Source organism: Jaculus jaculus, chromosome 6 (genome assembly GCF_020740685.1).
Source record: "Jaculus jaculus isolate mJacJac1 chromosome 6, mJacJac1.mat.Y.cur, whole genome shotgun sequence".
Classification (NCBI taxonomy): Eukaryota; Metazoa; Chordata; class Mammalia; order Rodentia; family Dipodidae; genus Jaculus; species Jaculus jaculus.
Genome location: NC_059107.1, coordinates 73,922,415 through 73,941,751, shown reverse-complemented (window position 1 = coordinate 73,941,751; position 19,337 = coordinate 73,922,415).

The following is a 19,337-nucleotide window of genomic DNA, read 5'->3' as shown; positions in this document are numbered from 1 at the left end:
GGATGTGTGCATTTGTGTGCATGCATATTGTGTCCTCTACTTTCACAGGTTAAATATCTATAGAATCAACCAAACTCAAGTCAAAAATATTTTGTAAAAAATGCACCTATATTGAATATGTGTGGGCATTTTTCATCATTTTCCCTAAATAATATAGCAACAATGTATTTCCACAACATCTGTATTTTCCTAGGCATTATAAATAATTTAGACATAATTTAAAATAATGATAGGATGTGAATAGGTTATATGAAAACCCCATGCCATTTGAGATGAAGTATTTGAGCATCTGCAGATTTGGCATTTTGAGTGTGAGTACTGGAACAAATATTACATAGATGTGAAAGGGTAATGTAGATTGAGAAAGGAATTTTAGGGAATTTCTTCATGCAAACGTGCAATCAAGATAAATACAAAATGTGCCCAGTTGATAGGTGTGTAGAAGAACCAGGCAAAACTTTCAGTGTGAGTCAAAAGGCCAGCTACTGGTGGAATTGCTTCTTGCCAGGAAGTGCTCAATCTTGGGTCTACTAAAGGCGTCAGTTGATTGAATGAGATATCTTGTGGTTTGCATGTAAAATATCCCCCATTGACTAGTGTTTAAATACTTCATTCCCAGACAGAGACACCGTTTGAGAATCTTGTGGAACCTTTAAGAGGTAGAACCTTTCTAGAGGAAATGGGTCACAAAGGATGGAATTTAAGAGTTTAAAGCCTAGCCCCACTTCCTGTTTGCCTATAGCTTCCTGACTACAATGTGACCGGTAGGCTTCCCGGTCTGCTCTCACAACCTCCTTGCCCTAACAGACTAGACACTGGAACTATAAGTAGAAATTAATCCTGCCATCCTTAAATGCCTCTTGTCAGTTAGTCACTTGAGTGAATAAAGTAATAATACAAAATCCATCCACATCCTTGGACTTTCCCTAAGAGCTATCTTGGGTGGGTTTGTTGTTGTTCACTGTTGGGTAATGAAGGACTCAGTCAGTCAGTCTCTGTGGTGGTGGGGGGAGACTGTGTCTCAGGATATTTTTAATTATCCTGTGGCTCTTTCAGTCTTACTGTCCTCTCTTCCTCAGTGATCCCTGAGACTTGGCAGGTCTGTTAGTAGTCTGTTTAGTGTTGAGTTCTCTGTAGCAATTCCTATAGCAGTTTCTAACACTGTAGGGGATAGTCAGGAAGGAACTGGTTCCCCTTTCAGTTTCAGTGTGGAGTCTACAGCAATAGTCTTATCATTTAGCTCTGGCAGGTTGATTTAAATATTAATTGCATCCAAACAACATCATCACAGAAAGAACAAAATACGTGGACACCTTAGCCCAGACAAGTTGATACAAAAAATTGACCACCACACTCACAAAAACACACATTTAAGTTATTCAAGAGTCCTGAAGAGATTGGTCGGTTTGTTAAATATATACTTTACTAATAAGATCCCCTAAATTTAGTCCCCACACTGAACTAGGAGACACATCATTAGAAGACACATTAGCTGGGCTGGAGACATAGCTTAGCGGTTAAGCACTTGCCTGTGAAGCCTAAGAACTCTGGTTCAAGGTTAATTCCCCAGGACCCACCTTAGCCAGATGCACAGCTTGCAGTGGCTTGAGTCCCTGGCGTGCCCATTCTCTCTCTTTATCTCTGTCTCTCTCTCCCTCTTTCTCTCTCTGTCTGTTGCTCTCAAATAAATAAATAAAAATTAGCAAAGAAAAATTTAAAAAAAGAAGACACATTAGCTAATTGGATAGAATTATTACAACATATTATCTAATTGGATAGATCTTTTTCCACCATGTTTTGCTTTTGGTTAAGTTTTTGAAAACTAATAGAAAGCCAGATTGTTTCATTACAGTTTTGAAAGATGTCCATGCTTGGTGTCACATGACTTAAAACTATGATGTGGTGCAGAAATGAGTTTTCTTCAGTGCTATTACAAGAGTTACCAATAGGCACTTGCTTAGTTGTACATGCCACAAATGGTATTTGTACCTCTTTGCTGAGGTTTCCAATATTAAAGGGTTTTTTTGTTGTTTTTTACTGTAACATAATGACAATACCTGGGAAATTGTCTAAACCTACATGTTTTTTGACAGTTCAGGAAAAGCTAAGCATGTTCTAATGAGCCTTTCCTAAACAAAGGAAGGCAAAACAGGTCTTCTAAAATTGAATCATCTGCTTGATGCAATGAACAGAAGATGCTGACTCATATTCAAAAAAGTTAACCAGGACCATTGCAAATAAATAAAAAGGACATGAGAGTAATATGAGCATAAAATATGATGAATAAAATCAAACTAAACACAATGGCTCCTACACACAAAATTCAAGTTGAATTTCTTTATTGTGACATTGATACAGTAGGTCAGCACTACCAAAGCTCTGTACAGATTATGTTGTGTGTTTTAAAGTTCCTGAATAGGAGAAATAAAATAATAAAATGTATGGTACTCAGCAGTAGAAACCAAATGGCAATTCAAGTTCTATCAAAATAAAATGTCTTGTAGTGTGCATATAAATTACAAGTGACAAAAATGACTAGTGATAAACAATTGACTTATGTCCATTATGCAAAAACATATGGTTTTCAGTTTATTTTTAACCATCTCATCTCTTAAATCTCATACTCATTGGACAGTGCAAAGTTGTGTTACAGTAGCTTTCTAGGCCACAGTTCCTATGTGTTACTACAAGAAAAAGAAATGTAATTTATCCTTAACTCCCACTGCTCTGCACCAAACTCCAAAGCAATAAAAACCCAATCATTCTTATCAGGCTTTGCTTTCATGATATTAAAAAGAAACACTTTGTCACTTTTCACCATAATTCCTCAAATTCCTTAAATATGAGAACTTCTTCTCCACAACGTCAACCTACTTTGTCATGGCTTCAGAAGTGCATTTGTGAATGGACATGAAATTTCCATTTGTTTTTTTCTGAGGAGTAGCCCCAGTCTGAGCTTAGTTAGAAAGCTCAGGGCAGGAAGATAGATATTAACTGAAAATTTCTGAGTGTAAGCTAATGGAACAAGACAGTAGCCCACTGGGTAGAATAGCATATTTGAAATATATTTCCATATTGCTTGTGAGTGACTGATTTATGTATTAGTTCTCTGCAAGCTTCCTTCCCTAGATAAATATTATTCCACAAGAATATCTGAGAGCAGGATGGGAGACACAAAGAAAATGATAGTCCCTTTTCTGCACCTCACATTTATCAAATATGTGGGCTTGCAGGCATAGTGCTAAAATGTCTGCCCCCTTCCCTCTGAAATGAGCTGGAATTAAAAACACACTGGTGCGTTGTTCATTTCCTCTCTGTAGCAGACAGCTTCAGGTTTGCTGAGATGTTTTATTAGGTTGTAGTTTGCATTTGCAGCCACGTGCCTGGAGGTGGTATCACTGGGTCGATCTTAAGGTGTGGTGGTGGGTTTGAGATTTCAATCTAAAGTTATGCAAACTATGTCTAGCTGGAGTTCCTGAAGTGTGCTGTGCTGTGTGGCTTTTGATTTTTGGTTTGTGCTTTTCTCTCTGTGTTTGGATATGTGAAGGGAGGCCAGCTTCTTCTGCCATTATGGAACTTCCCCTGAATCTGTAAGCTTCAATTAACATTCCTTCCTCCATAACTGTGCCTGGTCTGGAAGTTCATCTCAGCAAGCCTGAAGCTGTCTGCTATACCAATAAACATCCAAGAAAATGTTCTACATCCTTAACCATTAAAACTGCTTTGAAATTTCATCTCACTCCTCTCAGCATGGCTATTATCAAGAAACCAAATGACAATAAAATCTAGTAAGGAAACTTTCTACACTATTGGTACTATATTTTATACTGGTACACCCATTGTAGAAATCAATGTGGAGATTCCTGAGATAGCTAAAAATAGATTTACCATAAGACCCAGCTATAGCACTCCTAGGCATCATTGTGATACCTTAGAGATACTTGCACATCCATGTTTATTGCCACTGTATTCACAATAGCTAGGAACCAACCTAGATGCCCCTCTAGTGATGAGTGGGTAATGAAGATCTGGTACATTTATACAATGGAGATCTAGTCAGTGGTAAATAAAAATGAAATTTGCAGGGAAATGAATGAACCTGGAAAGACTGATAACTTGAAGGCCCAGAAAGCCAAGCACCACATGTTATCTCTCATATATGGGTCCCAGCTACAAATGTTGTATTTGAGTAGGAATGAAGCTTGGTAGCAGAGGCCAGTAAGGGAGAAAGGGGCTATAAGTGAGGGAGAAGGGAGGGAATTAAGGGGATGTTATATTATATACGTAAGTTGAAGAACAGCTTACTGGGGATGGGATGGCCCAGGTGAGGTCATTCCCTTTCTCCTTCCTTCTTCAATATATAAATAAATAAGGTGTTAAAACACATTAATGTGGTATGTGTTAAAATGAGAAAACAAAACGTGACAGGGTCACCAGCTAATTTAAATCTAGAAGATATCCTAGAGAGATCATAAAAAAAGGAATACTTGACTTCAATCTCAAAAAATGTTACAATTTCCTCAGGAAAAGACAAAGTCAAAAGGGGCTTTCTGAGGAAGGATGGATGCAGTGGTTGGTCCATGGAGCTACCTGAGTCTTAGCTCAGACACATCTAGAGTATATTCACATGCAGTCTACCTTATGGACACTAAACACCCAAATGAAGAAGTATGGCTTTGGCTATCTGTATTTTATAATGATAACTCTGGATTTGCTTCAAGTCCTTTGTTTTTCCTTGAATAGTGATACCTATTAAAGAAGTCCATGGGTTCTTTAGATGTCAGGAGAACCATTTTTTCTTCTTGCAAGCTTTGCAAATTAACAATGACAAAGGAGAGATCTTTTAAATGGTTTTGAAGGCTTAAACATGACCCACCCTTATATTCAGGCCTGCAGGAATTGCACGGTACTGTACCACATGCACCCTCAGCATTAATTCACCAGCATTCTGTAGCCAAGTATCAGTTATAACTGTGTCTGTGAGAAAAGTATCAGCCCACACAGAAGCCATCTACAAGGCCAAGAGAATCTATCCCATAACAGTAAGGTAAGGAACACTGACATCCACTGTGCAGTAGCAGGTTTAACTTGGAGAGTATTGTCTTAGCTCATGGTACTTCAAACACTGAGTAGCACTACTCCATCCATTGTTGGGTTCTTTTTTTTAGTATTGCACCAAAATAAACTGTTTAGAATCTGGCAATAATGTACTATATTTCTACACATTAAAGCTTATTTCTCAAATGAATATTTTTCTTTGTATTTTAAAAAATATTTTTATTTGTTTTTTGATAATTTTATGCATATATACACATCAAATACATATTGTAATTTGATCATGTAGAAAGAACTTCAATTCCTCTCTGTTGTTCCCATCCCACTGAACTCTTTCTTTCTTCTTCCCCCATATACTAATAGATTTATCATTGAATAAAATGATTACACTTGCCCAAAAAACCATTGGCTATGATTTGTTAAGTGTGTGTGCGAGTGTGTGTGTGTGCATGTGTATTGGTTGAGTCTTGGGTATACATGTGCCACACATACATGGGCATTTGGTCTTTCTTCCCACCTTGCTGTAAATAAAGCCTCAGCTATTGTTTGTTCTTTCTGCTGCTGCATGTCTCTTTCTCCTGGCTCCACCTCTCATTGCTATAGGAGTGTTAGGATTACAGATGCATGGACCACTTTATATCTGGCTTGGGTGCTGGAGAACTGAACTTGGACTGGCAGGCTTTCAACTTTGCAACTGCTGATCCATCTTCCTAGGCCCTTAACTACCATTTTAAACACCTTAGCATACATGCCTTGGTGAACCTGTGTGGGTTACTTTGGTAGTTCTTATAAAAACTCATAGGGAATTTATTTATTTTATTTCTTTCTTTTTTAGGAAAGCCCAACAGACTGGCCTTTTTTATGTGAGAAAGCATAAGAGAGAAAGAGAGAATTGGTCTGCCAGGCCCTCCAGCCACTGTAATCAAGCTCCAGATGCATTCACCACCTTGTGTGCATGTGCGACCTTGCACACTTGTATCACCTTGTGCATCTGTCTTAGGTGGGTACTGGGTAACTTCTAAATTGGCCAGTTGCTCCTGGCTGTCTCTTCCCTGCCAATCCCCACACCATCACTATGGAAAGCTTCCAAAAGAAGTATCGATCAGTTTATTCCTTCTCTAACTAAGCACTGGAAATGGAATCCACTTTGCTTAAAGATAATTCACTCACATAGCACAGCAGATTAATCTGAAACTGCATAAAACTTATTTAATCAACCTTCTCAGATATACCCTTTTCCCAGAATAGAGGGCCTTTATTTAGGCCTACTCATCAAATGCAGCGTCTTAATGATTTCATGTTCACTCGTTTGCTTACATGATGCATACTTGTTGGTAGTAATGGCATTTTATTCTTGAACTATTGACATAAAAATTGCTTTCAAGCATTGCACTGTGTTTGTATCCTAGATTGCCTCTCTCTCTCTCTTCCTGTGTGTGTATATCTACTCATTCACATGTAAAATTTTACTGTATTCTCCATCACAGGGTTTTAATTCTTTGTTCAAAGGCACCCAAGATCAGCTCTCACAGTGACACATAACTGCCCAGAGAACACTGGTAGTAGCGTGACTGCTAGCCCATATCCTCGCCTTTACCCTGAGTATCTCTTGTTTATTACTAGAATTTCTTCTTGTGTTTCATTTTTAAGGAGTTAATACTAAGGTTTCAACATTTAGGCTTTTTGTTTCTAAATATAAAGATTGGATACACACACTGCCCAGACATCAAAAATGAATAGCAATATGTGTATGGATACTAAGCCTGCTTGAACTGTAAACCTCAGAAAAGACAGAGTTTATTTCCCTGATGATCTCCAATAAGGCAGGATTTTGTTAAAGGGATGCTATCCCTAACCTTCTCATTCTGCTGTGGATTATTATCTTTTTTTCTTCTTAGCGCATGTTTTGTTCTTTTTTTTTTCTTCAAATTATTTAACTTCTTCACTACAGCTACTTAGTGAACTGATAAAATGTAACTTAAACATAGTCACTAGAAGTGTCACCATATCCCTGACGCTTGCCTTGCCCAAAATGTTTATGACTACCATGGCTGCAAGCACTGCCAACATTGCAGAGAACCAGACCAAGCTTTGGGTATGTAGCTGTCTGCCAGGAGGGCCACAGAACCAAGCCTCGGATACTATATTGACTCCAATGTGGACCCATAACTGTTCATCTGGAAGTTACTCATCAACAAGAATAATTAATCATTTATGTAAATCCCATCCTGCTTGTCCATACCCAAAACAATCAGATATTCAGCTTACCCTCTACTAAAAACCAACTCTTGCTTTCCTACAGTTCTGCATTTCTCCTCCTGCTTTGGCATCTTAAATGGAGACTTAGCCTCAATGTGCCTCCATGATTGTCCTGCTTGTTACATTTCTTAAATCATGTGAGAAGTATATGACATGTCCCAGTGACTCTAGGTTTTCTGTTGCGCATGAGATTGTTCTCACAGACAGGTGCTTTTGACTGTTCATAATTAGAGCTGTTATGTAAATTAAAGAGAGAGATCAGCTATTCCTGTTGACAGAAGATTCTTAAGAAAAATCAATATTTCCTGCATGATATTGACACCTATATACAATGGGATGCCCTTAACAGAAGCTTAGAAAATGAAGAGAAATAATAAAATTTTTACTAATTGTGATGTCTATTTTCAATTGTCAACTTGATTAGATGAAGAAACATTTGGAGAATTAATAAGATACATACTTGGATGGGTCAGTGAGGATGTTTTCAAAGAGGTTTAATTGAGGAAAGTAGACACACCCTGAATGTGGGCAGTAGCATCAAGTGTATTGGTGTCCTGGACTGATTAAAAAGGGAAGACAAAGAAAACGAACTCAGTACCAGCACCTCCCTCCTTTCTCTGCTTCCTGATGCATGAAGATGTGAGCCAGTACCCTTAAGCTTCTGTTGCCAACATTCTCATGCCATGGAGGACTGTATCTTCAAGCTGTGAGCCAAAAGAAACCCTTCCTTCCTTAAGTTGCTTCTTGTCAGGCATTATGTAAAAAAAAAAAAAAAAAAAAAAAAAAGTTACTATAGCAAGATAGGAGAATTTCACTGTAATCTATCCCTATTTTCAGTCATGAAGACAAACACCAAGATTCATTTAAAATCCCCTGTTTAGGTAAATCTGATTTTTAGTTTAGTCTTATTTTGTTTTGTTTTGTTTTTTTCCCATACAGAGATAAGGAGGAAGCTTGTACTCATTACTCAAAATAAAGCTGATGATTGCTGGCATCCCATTTCTTCAAAGATCAACAATTTCTGCACAAGCCAATGCAGATAAAGGTTAGCACAACCTTCAAGCTTGCTGTCGGCTGCTGCCAACAGCTCAAGTGTGCCCCTTTCTGTGCCATCTCATCCCCAATCAGTTACTAAGAAATACTAAAGGTAGGACTAAGAAACTTACCGTCAGGGAAATTTTTAGGAATAGGGCAGAATAACTATGAACATGGCAGAACAGATACTGCATAGTAGTTTTTAGCAAGTGGATTTTAATATTCAAAAGCCTTGGGTTTTCTGGCTTGTGGCTCCAGCCTATTGTCATTAGAGCATTAATGCAGAAGTAGGAAGTGATAAATTCCACTGATGTCCAAAAAGACTGCATGTGTAAAAGAAATGAGAATGATGTTGAACCTTGACAAATTGTGAGGACTTAAGCAGAGCAATTTTCAGTCACATTTAGGGTAACAACTCTGGAATGATGTGACACAAAAGAGGAAAAATGTGATGTATTATGCTGGCTTAGAATGGTGAATCTATGAATCAGTAAGCAGGCACAGTGAATGATGAGCTTCCTAGAATCTTCTTTCACCTAACTCATAGGATAATGCCAGAGTCTCTCTCCAGGTAAGGTCCTCAGTTCTAGGGGACTTTGTTCAAGGTTAGAACTTGTAGGATGCTGAAGCATCCATAGACTGGGAAGATAAGAGTATGAAGACCATGTTGAGACAGGAAGGCCCATAGGAAAGTAGAGATAAAACAAATGCAGCTGCTTAACATCTCACATGCACCCTGACCCTGCTCTCTGTAACAGCTGCTGCAGAGTTGGACTCAGGTGTATGAGTTCAAATCCAGATCCTCCTGGACACTGCATCCAGCTGTGCTGACTTCTAGATTCATCTCCAGACTTGGATTGCTCATTTTCATCTTTTCAGGATCTGTTCAGCTCTCAGCATCTGAGGTTTTTGCCACCAGTAAGGTTTTGGCCTTCCCACCTTGTCAGCTTAGCTTCTGCCCAGGTAGGAAAGGATATACATGGGCTGTTAAAACATGTGGATGTTTCCACTCCTCACCCATTGGTTCTCAGACTGACCTCTTCTACCATTCCCCCTTCTTTGGTCTGCAGACCCTCCCTCACCTTTCCTGATCCTTATAAAATAAATATACTAATTCACAAAAAATTCTTCTCATGTCTTGTTTCATTTCAATTTAAAAAATAGTTTATTTATTTATTTGAGATAGAGAGGAGGGAAAGTGCCGGAGCCTCCAGCCGATTCAAAGAAACTCTACACACATGTGCCACCTTACGCAACTGGCTTACATGGGTCCTGGGGAATTGAACCTTGGTCCTTTGGCTCCACAGGCCTCAATGATTAAGCTATCTGCAGTCCTTATTTCTATTCGTTAAAGCAGACATGAGTTTAGGTTTTGGGTTTGTGTTTAAACTCCCCAAAAGTAAGTTCTGTCTCAGTTGGAGTTTTCCCCAAGATCTTAAGAGAAGGATGAATTATTATATATTACTTAACTTCCTGCTGGCGTGGGAATGGGACACGAAGCATGTATTGCAGCTGTGCACAACTCAAAGGCTGCTACTACTTTTTGCTTGAGATTTGGGCACTGTGGTTGTTTGATTCAGGTGTCCCCATAAACTTAGTATTCTGAATGCTAGGATCCCAGCTGATGGAGATTTGGGAATTAATGCCTTCTGGAGGCAGTCTATTGTTGGGGGCGGGCTTATGGGTATTATAGCCATTGTTCCCTTGCCAGTGTTTGGCACACTTTCCTATTCCTGTTATCCACCTAATGTTGGCCAGGGGGTGATGTCCACCCTCTGCTCATGTCATCATTTCCCCATGCCATCATGGAGCTTCCCCCTTTAGCCTATAAGCAAAATAAACCTCTATTTTTCCCCACAAGCTGTTCTTGGTTGGGTGATTCCTGCCAGCATTGTGAACTCTACTGCAACAGGCACTTTCTGGTTTGCTTTCTAAATGGAAATTCCCAAGGTTAATCTGAGAGACAAGCAGCTACATGGGAGCTGAGGGACACCTCTTGCTGTCTCTGACACCTGGACTTGTTCCTGGGTGGAGGATCACCATGAGGCCTGCAGCCAGCAGTCTGAACTTGGACAGACCAGAGGCACTGAAGATGGTATGATGGTTGGGGAAAGCTGGTGTGCCTCCACAGGGTCCAGACAGCAGTGGGCAGATGGGGGATTACAGCAAGGCCCTCTTCAACTTTTGGCTCATCTGGGGCTCCACCCCTTCTGTAACCTCACAAAACCATAAATCATCCCCATTCTGGCCATAGGGACTACATAGCCCCCAAGTCTCCATGCATGCCTCTGGGAACTGCCACTTGATGAGGTGGGCTGACAATGTTGCAGGTGCTACTGCAGCTGAGCCACAACCCGGCTTTCTCCATCCACCATGCTTGTAAATAGTAGCCATACACACAAGCGTTCTCCATGTTGCTGGGGCCAAGCCTGTTTTGGCCTGAGCCATAGTACATGAGAATGGGAAGGGCCAATCTAGTCCCAGGCCTTGACCTTCTAGGTAGCTGGATGCCACAGAAAGCAAAGATGACCTGTGCCCTTCAGAGGGTACAAAGCCACAACAGGAGAAGGCTCTAGATGGCACCTAGGCCCCATAAGGCAACAAACTACATTATAGAATTCTCTCTGGTTAGAGATATTTGTATGTAACTACATTTGGCATTTTCCAGTTTGTTTCTGGCTTCAATGGAACAGATAAACATAAGAAAAATCAAAAAAAATACTTTGGACTGCTTAGAGGATTATTGGGAACAAAATTTCTACCAGGTGTGATGGTTCACATCTTTATGTGGCTAATGGGATCCTGCTGGTTGCCATGGTGCTGTCACTTGGAAGGAGGAGGCAACTGGACCAACTTTTCCAGGCCAGCCTGCCTCCAGGCAAAAACAGTGAAAATATGCTTGACCAACAGTGTTTTATCTTTGAAAACAGGTTTAGCCAAGGTTGCAGTAGACTGCTCTATTTGTATGTGTAATCTGACTTTTCAAGTTCATTTGTTTATAACCCTCAAAGCATATTCCTTACTCCAGATATAGCTTCATGCTCAAGTGATCTTCCTGTAAGAAAAATGAACTCAAGTTCCACTGTTCTGTTTCCAACCTTTCCTGGGGAATTGGTATGCTTTCAAACACAAGTGTCAAGACTTTATGCTGTCTTATTGTCTTTTCCTGATAATTTCTAGATTAAGTTAACGGGTTTAAATTTGTTGATGAAAATATTTTCAGAATTTATAATATGTTCAGCCTGCACTTTTAGCTGTTAGATATAAACCATGCTTGCTTTCTGTGGCCAACACTGTTATAGGACAACTAAACTTAGATATTAGACAAAATGACTTTAAGCTTTTGTTCCATTCTTTAACTAAATTTGTTTCACTAATTGGATATGCTATATATCCACAATCTGGCATGACCATTCTCTCTCTGTTGGTGTCCGCTCTATCTCTGATTGAAAATAAATAAATTAAATTAAAAATTCTCTTGTGTTTAATAAATAGGGATATGTCTATTTAAATACTACTTTAAGCATATTTTATGAATTTTAGTCTAATACTTTTATGGTTTTATCTTCAAATTCCATTCAGGTGGCCACTCTAATCCATGAGCTCTTCAAAGAAGTCTTTCTTAAAAAAATATTTATTTATTCATTTTTTTCATTGCTTAGTATTTATTAGAGTTATATTGAAGATGTATATAAATTTGGGAAGGTTAAGCATTTCCCCACTCCTAGAAATCCTTGTAAGCATATGATGACAATAATGTAAGCAGCTTTTCTGAATGTATAGTGATTTTTAAAAATAGTCTGGACTTTCTAAATTATTGCAAACACTATTCAAATTATACAAATTATTGTGCTAGTTTCAGATTTTTGTTTTAGAATAATGAAAATCTATACCTGTGACTATATGTTTATCTCTGCATATGTGTTCAAATACACAACCTTTAAAAAACTCCCAAAAAGAAGTCTTTCTTTAAAATTTCTATGGCATGGATATTTTAATTTTTCTTTATATTTTAATGGTGTTGAGAAAAACTCTTTGCATATCATTTCCTTGACACTAGTTAAATCTTCCTTAGTGACCTTACTATGTAATCAATTTATAATTGTCTTTGTTGTCTGTAAAAGACCACAGAAACTATACTGATTGGATGCATGACTCATGCTCTATAGTCATTAGAACTTGCTTTTCAATTATGTCTATCAATTTAACTATATACTTAATACTACATACTTACATTTGATCAGTTTATAATAGCTTTTATTAAAATCAAGATAATGGCAGTAAATGTGTTTTACAATTGTGAAGCACTATTTATTTTAAAAGGCATTCTATTCAGCTGGACCTTTTGGCATAGGGCACTCATTTCAGCTACCCAGGGTCTGAGGCAAGAGGATCACAAGTTCAAAGCCTACCTGGGCTACAGAGCAAGTTCAAGGCTGGCATGACCAACTTAATGAGAACTTATCTCAAATCAACATTATAGGAGAGCTTGAGATATAGCTTTTGCTTAACACATAACATATTCTAGACTCAAAAGGGAAAGCATTTTATTTACATAGTATTTATTAAATTATAGATTCTCTTCTATTTGTAGTTTTTAATTGCATATGTATGTTATATGTATGTGCATGTGTGTATTACATGGTAACACCAGTGTCCAGCTTCATGGGCAGCTTCGGAATTGAACACTGCCATCAGGCTTTGTAAGCAAACATATTTAACCACTGAGCATTTTTCCCAGTCCCACAAATTTTTTTTTTCTTTTCTTTTCATTTCTTTTTCTTTTCTCTTTCTTTCCTTTTCCTTTCTTCTTTCTTTTCATTCTCTTTCTCTTTCTTTCTTTCATTTGTAAACAGAGAGAGACACAGAGAGATAATGGGCATGCCAGCACCTCTAGCTGTGAACAATCTGAAAATTAAAATATTCATCCTGAGACCCATTTCAGAACTAGCCCAAAGTCCATGGTAGGGAAGGTCATAAGACCCTAGTTGAGAAGGTTATTATAGTTGTTTGACTAAATGGATGTATTGTGCCTTTCAAATAGCCCCTAAAATTTATATTACTTTTATATTCATAGATGAGTTCTGCTCTTACAGTTGGCTAGAGAAACTTTTGTTTTTGTAGATGGTGATGGATACTAGGGAAATTGAAAACTCGTCAAAATGCTAAGAAGAAGAGGGTATTGAGTGCTCAATGCTAAACAAAACATCTTTATTACTCATCCCAAGACTTAGTAACTATGGTGGAAGAGGGACAAGAAAGAATGTAAGAGCAGGGGGAGGGATACTTTGGGACACTATTCTCTTTACATGAAGTGTTCATTGCATTCATGCTATCATGGTTGCACTTTCATCTCCACAAGACCTGCACATTATTGAGTCCATGGACATTCTAGCATGGAAAATGGAGGAGGGCAAAAAAATTTAAAAGTGAAATATATCAAGGAATGAGGGAGTATCTGGAAAAAAGAAGAGTTTCAGTGGAATGGAACCAGAGGAGGGGCAAGAAAAGACAAAAATGGGAGGAGATTATGATCAATTACCATATGTTCATGTATAAACATTCTCAAAGAATAAGAATTGAGCATAAAGTACCTGAAATAGTACTGTATGTATGTATTTATGTATGTATACATATATATGTTTGTGTATATATAACTATCATATGTCATATCTATTATATACCACATTATAATATATAATGTATATATTATATATAATGTATATAATATATACAATTAACCCTTTCTGTCATTTTCTAAATTTTTTAAACCTAATGGTCTTAAATAAATTTAAATTATATATATATATATATATATATATATATATATATATATGTGTGTGTGTGTGTGTGTGTGTGTGTGTATATATATATATAATTTTCCCAGGCCAGATGACAAAACATATCCTTTAATATTAGTTTATTTCCCATTTTGTTTTCTCAGCAAGTGATTCATGCAGATATAATGCCTCTGAAAGCAGAGCCCTTTATTAGCAGAGTTCTGCCTGTTATTCTCAGATTATTTTCATTTCATAATTCCTTTATTGATTTCCTTAGGGACATTATCCCACAACAAAACAAGAAACACCTGCTGTATTGTATACAATTTTCAATCAATTCATTAGCAGCTTCAGTGACAAAAAGTAATCAAGCAAACTAGTACTACACTTGGGAATTATGAGCAGATTTTTAAGGATGTGAATATTTTTATTTCACAGTAATTTGGTTTCTTTGCCTTTTTCAATTATGGACCACCAAGTTCCTTTTATTTTGCCATGCACACTATTCACCATTGAATACTTGTCAGATAAACAAAGACTCTGAACTTTGGGTACTGCAAATTACAAAGATATACACAAATACCCCACATACCAAGACATTAGGTTAAGGATTTGCAATCATTCTATACTTCAAATTCTAACCTCTTTGTATACTCCTTTCACTTCATAACTTAGCATTTTGATTCATAAGTAAAAATGTTAAATTTAAATAATGATTTCTTGAATGTCTGTTACATAATAATTGCTCCAGCTCTGAGGTTTACAGATCCAGCTTTGAGTTTTAGCTGTACCGTAATTAACTGGGTTAGCTTTGGGCACAAAGCTGAAATTCCATAAAGATTCTATATTTTCATCTATAATATCATCATAATATCCTCAGATTAAACATTAGTAACTCAGAAACAAGTCAGAACAATCACGAATGGTGAAGTTACTAGTTGAGTCACTTATTAGTAAGTGACTCAATGAGCACTGATGAGCCATTAGCATGTCCTCAGTGTTATGCAATGATACTCTGCCCTAATCACACCTTTATTTCTCTTTCTTTTTTTTCTCTTTCTTCTTGTCTTATTTTTAATGCTGCTTTGAAGATTGCTTATTTTCAGCATAAAAAATGATTTACAAATCAAATTATTCCTAGGATCATAAGCAATTTTCTTTTGTCAATATTTATTTATTTGAGAGAGAGAGAGAGAATGGGCACACCAGGGCCTCCTGCTGCTGCAAATGATCTCCAGATACATGCACCACTGATTGCATCTGTCTTTACTTGGGTAATGAGGACTCAAACCTCAGGCTTCAAGCTTTGCAGGCAAGTGCCTTAACCACTAAGCAATTTCTCCACGCCTCACAAGCAATTTTTGAATATTTATTGCAATAATCTAAGAAAGTAACTTGATCACTAGAAGAAGTTGCTTCCTTTACATTTTCTCAAAAGATAATGTACATATGGTTCAAATCATTCATAAACCATAAATAAATGCAATAGAACAAACAACTTTGCATCTATCTCCCCATCTCTCTCCAGGATGGGGAGGCTAGGAAAACCAATTTTTATTTTATAATATTGGATGGCATTAAAATGAAGTAAAAAAGAACATATAACTAAATGTTTTACAATAGCAACATTGGTTGGAAGGTATGGTTTGGTCAGTAAAGTACTTGTCATGCAAGCATGAGGTTCTGCATTCAAATCCTTAGAATACTCACAGAATCTTAGGTGGTAGTATAGACCTATAATACCACTCCTGGGGAGGCAAAAATGCTAGAGAACCTCTGAGCCTTGCTGGATAGGTATAATAGCTGAATTGGTAAGGTTCAATTTCAATAAATCCCTGTCACAAAATGATAAAGAACAATTGAGGAAGCCATCTGATGTTGACCTCAGTTTGCCACACAGACACACACACAGACACACACACACACACACACACACGCACACACAGAGACACACGCACACACAGACGCACACACACAAAAGCATGAGTATTCACACACATATGAACTTGCAACATATGAAAGTATGCTATGCACATAAACACAAAAATAGGAACATTAAGTTCTTATGATTTTGAATTTTTAAATGTTTGTGAAATATTCCATTGTAAATATTAATACCCTTCTATCGTATAATAAGGTTAAAATAGGACAGCCATATTATCATGTTGAAAAACCATATTGAGATTAAGAACTTTTAGACTGATTTTTCTGCCTATAAAGATTAATAAGATACCATGCCATTTATGGTAACACTTCACATGCTCATAATCTCTTTTCCCTTATTCAGCATGATAGAAAAGTGAATGAAGACTTTTATGAAACAATCAACCCCAGAAGTACAGAAGTGAAAGTCCGGATATATTCCCTAAAGGCTGAACACATGGAGTGTGGAATTTTACTAACAGTTATGTTGCCTGCACTTTTGAAAATTTTAAGCTGAATTATTAATTTCATGGAAATTATAGACCTGATGTTCAGGACTTTGGATACAGAATTCCCATAAATTAATATCTTGTCACAATCTGAGCATGCCTAGTGAAATGATTTCATCCTAAGACCTAGGAAACCAAGAGTGTGCAAGTATTAATGGAATATATATATAGGTGTGTGTGTGTGTGTGTGTGTGTGTGTGTGTGTGTGTGTGTGTCTGGAAACTAGTATTCTGATCTCAGAACTGAATCCCAAAGGATGCTTGAGAGTGGCAACAAATCCAGGGAATTCTGGAAAGATTCCCATGGAACATGTTTCTAATCTTAGTCCACAAGTGTGGTATGAAAAGAAGCAATCACATGTGGCTGGCTTCTGTTCCCTGAGTGTATAAAAGGGGCAAAAGAAGCCATGCCCCTCTGAGCCTCTGAAAGTACACTGGATAGACTGACAAAAACAGGCTAATAAGGAGAAAGGCATGTTAAGGTATTAACATGCAAAAGGGAAAAATTAATGTGGAAAAGAAAATTCAAGAACACATATTGTTGACTGTATCCTGGCCATTTGCGGAATATCCCTAACAGCTCAGTGCAGTGCAATGTTGGTCAAAGTGGAGACCTTGGACCAAAGGCATAACCTCAGAGCTTGTCATAAATACAGATGATGTGTTTCTCGGTTATCAGATGGAATGTGGACATGTTAAACTTTGAGAAGCTTATGCTGTGGTTCTCAATCCTAAATAAATTCTAGAATCACCAAAAAAAAAAAAAAAAAAAAAAAAAGATTCAGAAAGTCATCTACATCTTTACTTACAGAGAGGAAGAGGATTAGGGATATCAAAGAACTGGTTGGACTCAGCCTTTTTGCATGTCAAAGCACCCTTCCTGTCTCTTTATCAAAGCATCAGTCCTTAAGGGTATTCTTATTTGATTCTCAGTACAAGCATTGGTTACTGGATGACCCAGAATACACAAGCATGTTGATTTCACTAAGAAAGCTCCCAGCCTTCAGGTACTGAGTCTACATAGTTCTCACTCAGGTTCAGAAGTACAAATGAGCCCTGTGCTCCAAGTGTTCATTGGCTTATTATGTTTTCAGCAGTATGTTCATTCAAATGTTTCCTGTCAGCTATTGATTAAATATTCAACTATAAATACAGTAGGCATCTTCTTCTTTTTAAGAGCTTGCTATCTGGTAAAGGGAGAGATATTACAAATGTAACCAAACAAAATATAAAGTAACTTAAGAATGCTGTCATAGTGTAGTCAGTTCAGAACCTAAGCACTGAAAGTATAGGAGCAAGTGCATGGCTCAGTCAGGCCTCGCACCGAGGATCTGCCATTGGAAGAAGTTACAGGAGCCAACCATGCAGAGCCAGAATGATACAGAGGCTTTCCGTAGGCACTAAGGGATCAAACCTAGGCCTTCAGGCTTTGCAAACAAGTACCTTTAGCTACTGAACAATCTCTTTAGCCCAACAGTAACTTTTAGTGTATTTAATAAAATATTATGTTATTATGAGATATAGATATAGATATGTGGTAAATATGTCTGATTTTTAAAAATTAAATATATTAAAAGTTGCCAGATGCACAAAGTGGTACATGCATCTGAAGTTCTTTTCCAGTAACAGCAAGCCCTGGTGTACCCGTTCTCTCTCTTCCTCTCTTTCTCTCTCTCTGCTTGCATCTTTCTCTGTCAAATAAATTTAAAAAAATAAAGTTACTATTGAGCTTAATAAAAATATTCACATCACTGATGTCCTGTGGCAGGCTCCCCCTTATCCTACCAACAGTAGATATTATTTTCACCTCTGGATTTCATACTCCCTTGTGTTTCTGCAAAATTTGGCTTCCTAATTGTTTATACAATTTTGACAAATATAAGTGTGGTGGTTTGAATCAGGTGTCCCCCATAAACTTAGGTGTTCTGAATGCTAGCTCCCCAGCTGATGGATATTTGGGAATTAATGCCTCCTGGAGGGAGTGTATTGTTGGGGGCGGGCTTATGGGCTTTATAGCCAGTTTCCCCTTGCCAGTGTTTGGCACACCCTCCTGTTGCTGTGGTCCATCTTCTGTTGGCCAGGGGGTGATGTCCACCCTCTGCTCATGCCATCGTTTTCCCCTGCCATCGTGGAGCTTCCCCTCGAGCCTGTAAGCCAAATAAACCTCTTTTTCCCAGAAGCTACTCTTGGTTGGGTGATTTCTACCAGCAATGCGAACCGGACTGCAACAGTAAAGTGGTACCGAGGAGTGGGATTGCTGCTAGACCCCTGACTGTGGCTTTGGCCTTTTGTAGCTGATTTTCAAGAGGAATGTGGAAGGAGTTGAAATCTTGGCCTAAGAGATGCCTTGCAGTACTGTAAGTACACCCTGATGGACTAATCTGGTCAGAGCTGAAAGACCTGAAGGCAGTAAGAACTATGGACTGTGAGGTTTGGCTTATGAGGGTGAGAAAGAGCTGTGCCTGGACTGGGCTAGCAGTTTGTGTGAGAAGCTTGCTCTTATGTCCATGTCCTGAGAAGTTGTGCAGGGTTGCTTTGCGTAGAAATGAACTGGTGTGAGCAGAGGGATATGGCACAGAAAGAAAAATCTTTGGGTGAACTGTTGCCCATTCAGCTGCAACTGAGAGATTACAACCTTTGAGACTGGGCTAGCTGACCTGCGCTAGGGCAACAAGAAGAATGTAGACTCTTTTGAAGAGGCCTGAGTGCTCAAGGAGTCCTGTTCTTCAAAGTCTGCTTTATTCCCCCCTGGATTAACAAATTGGCACCCTACCTGG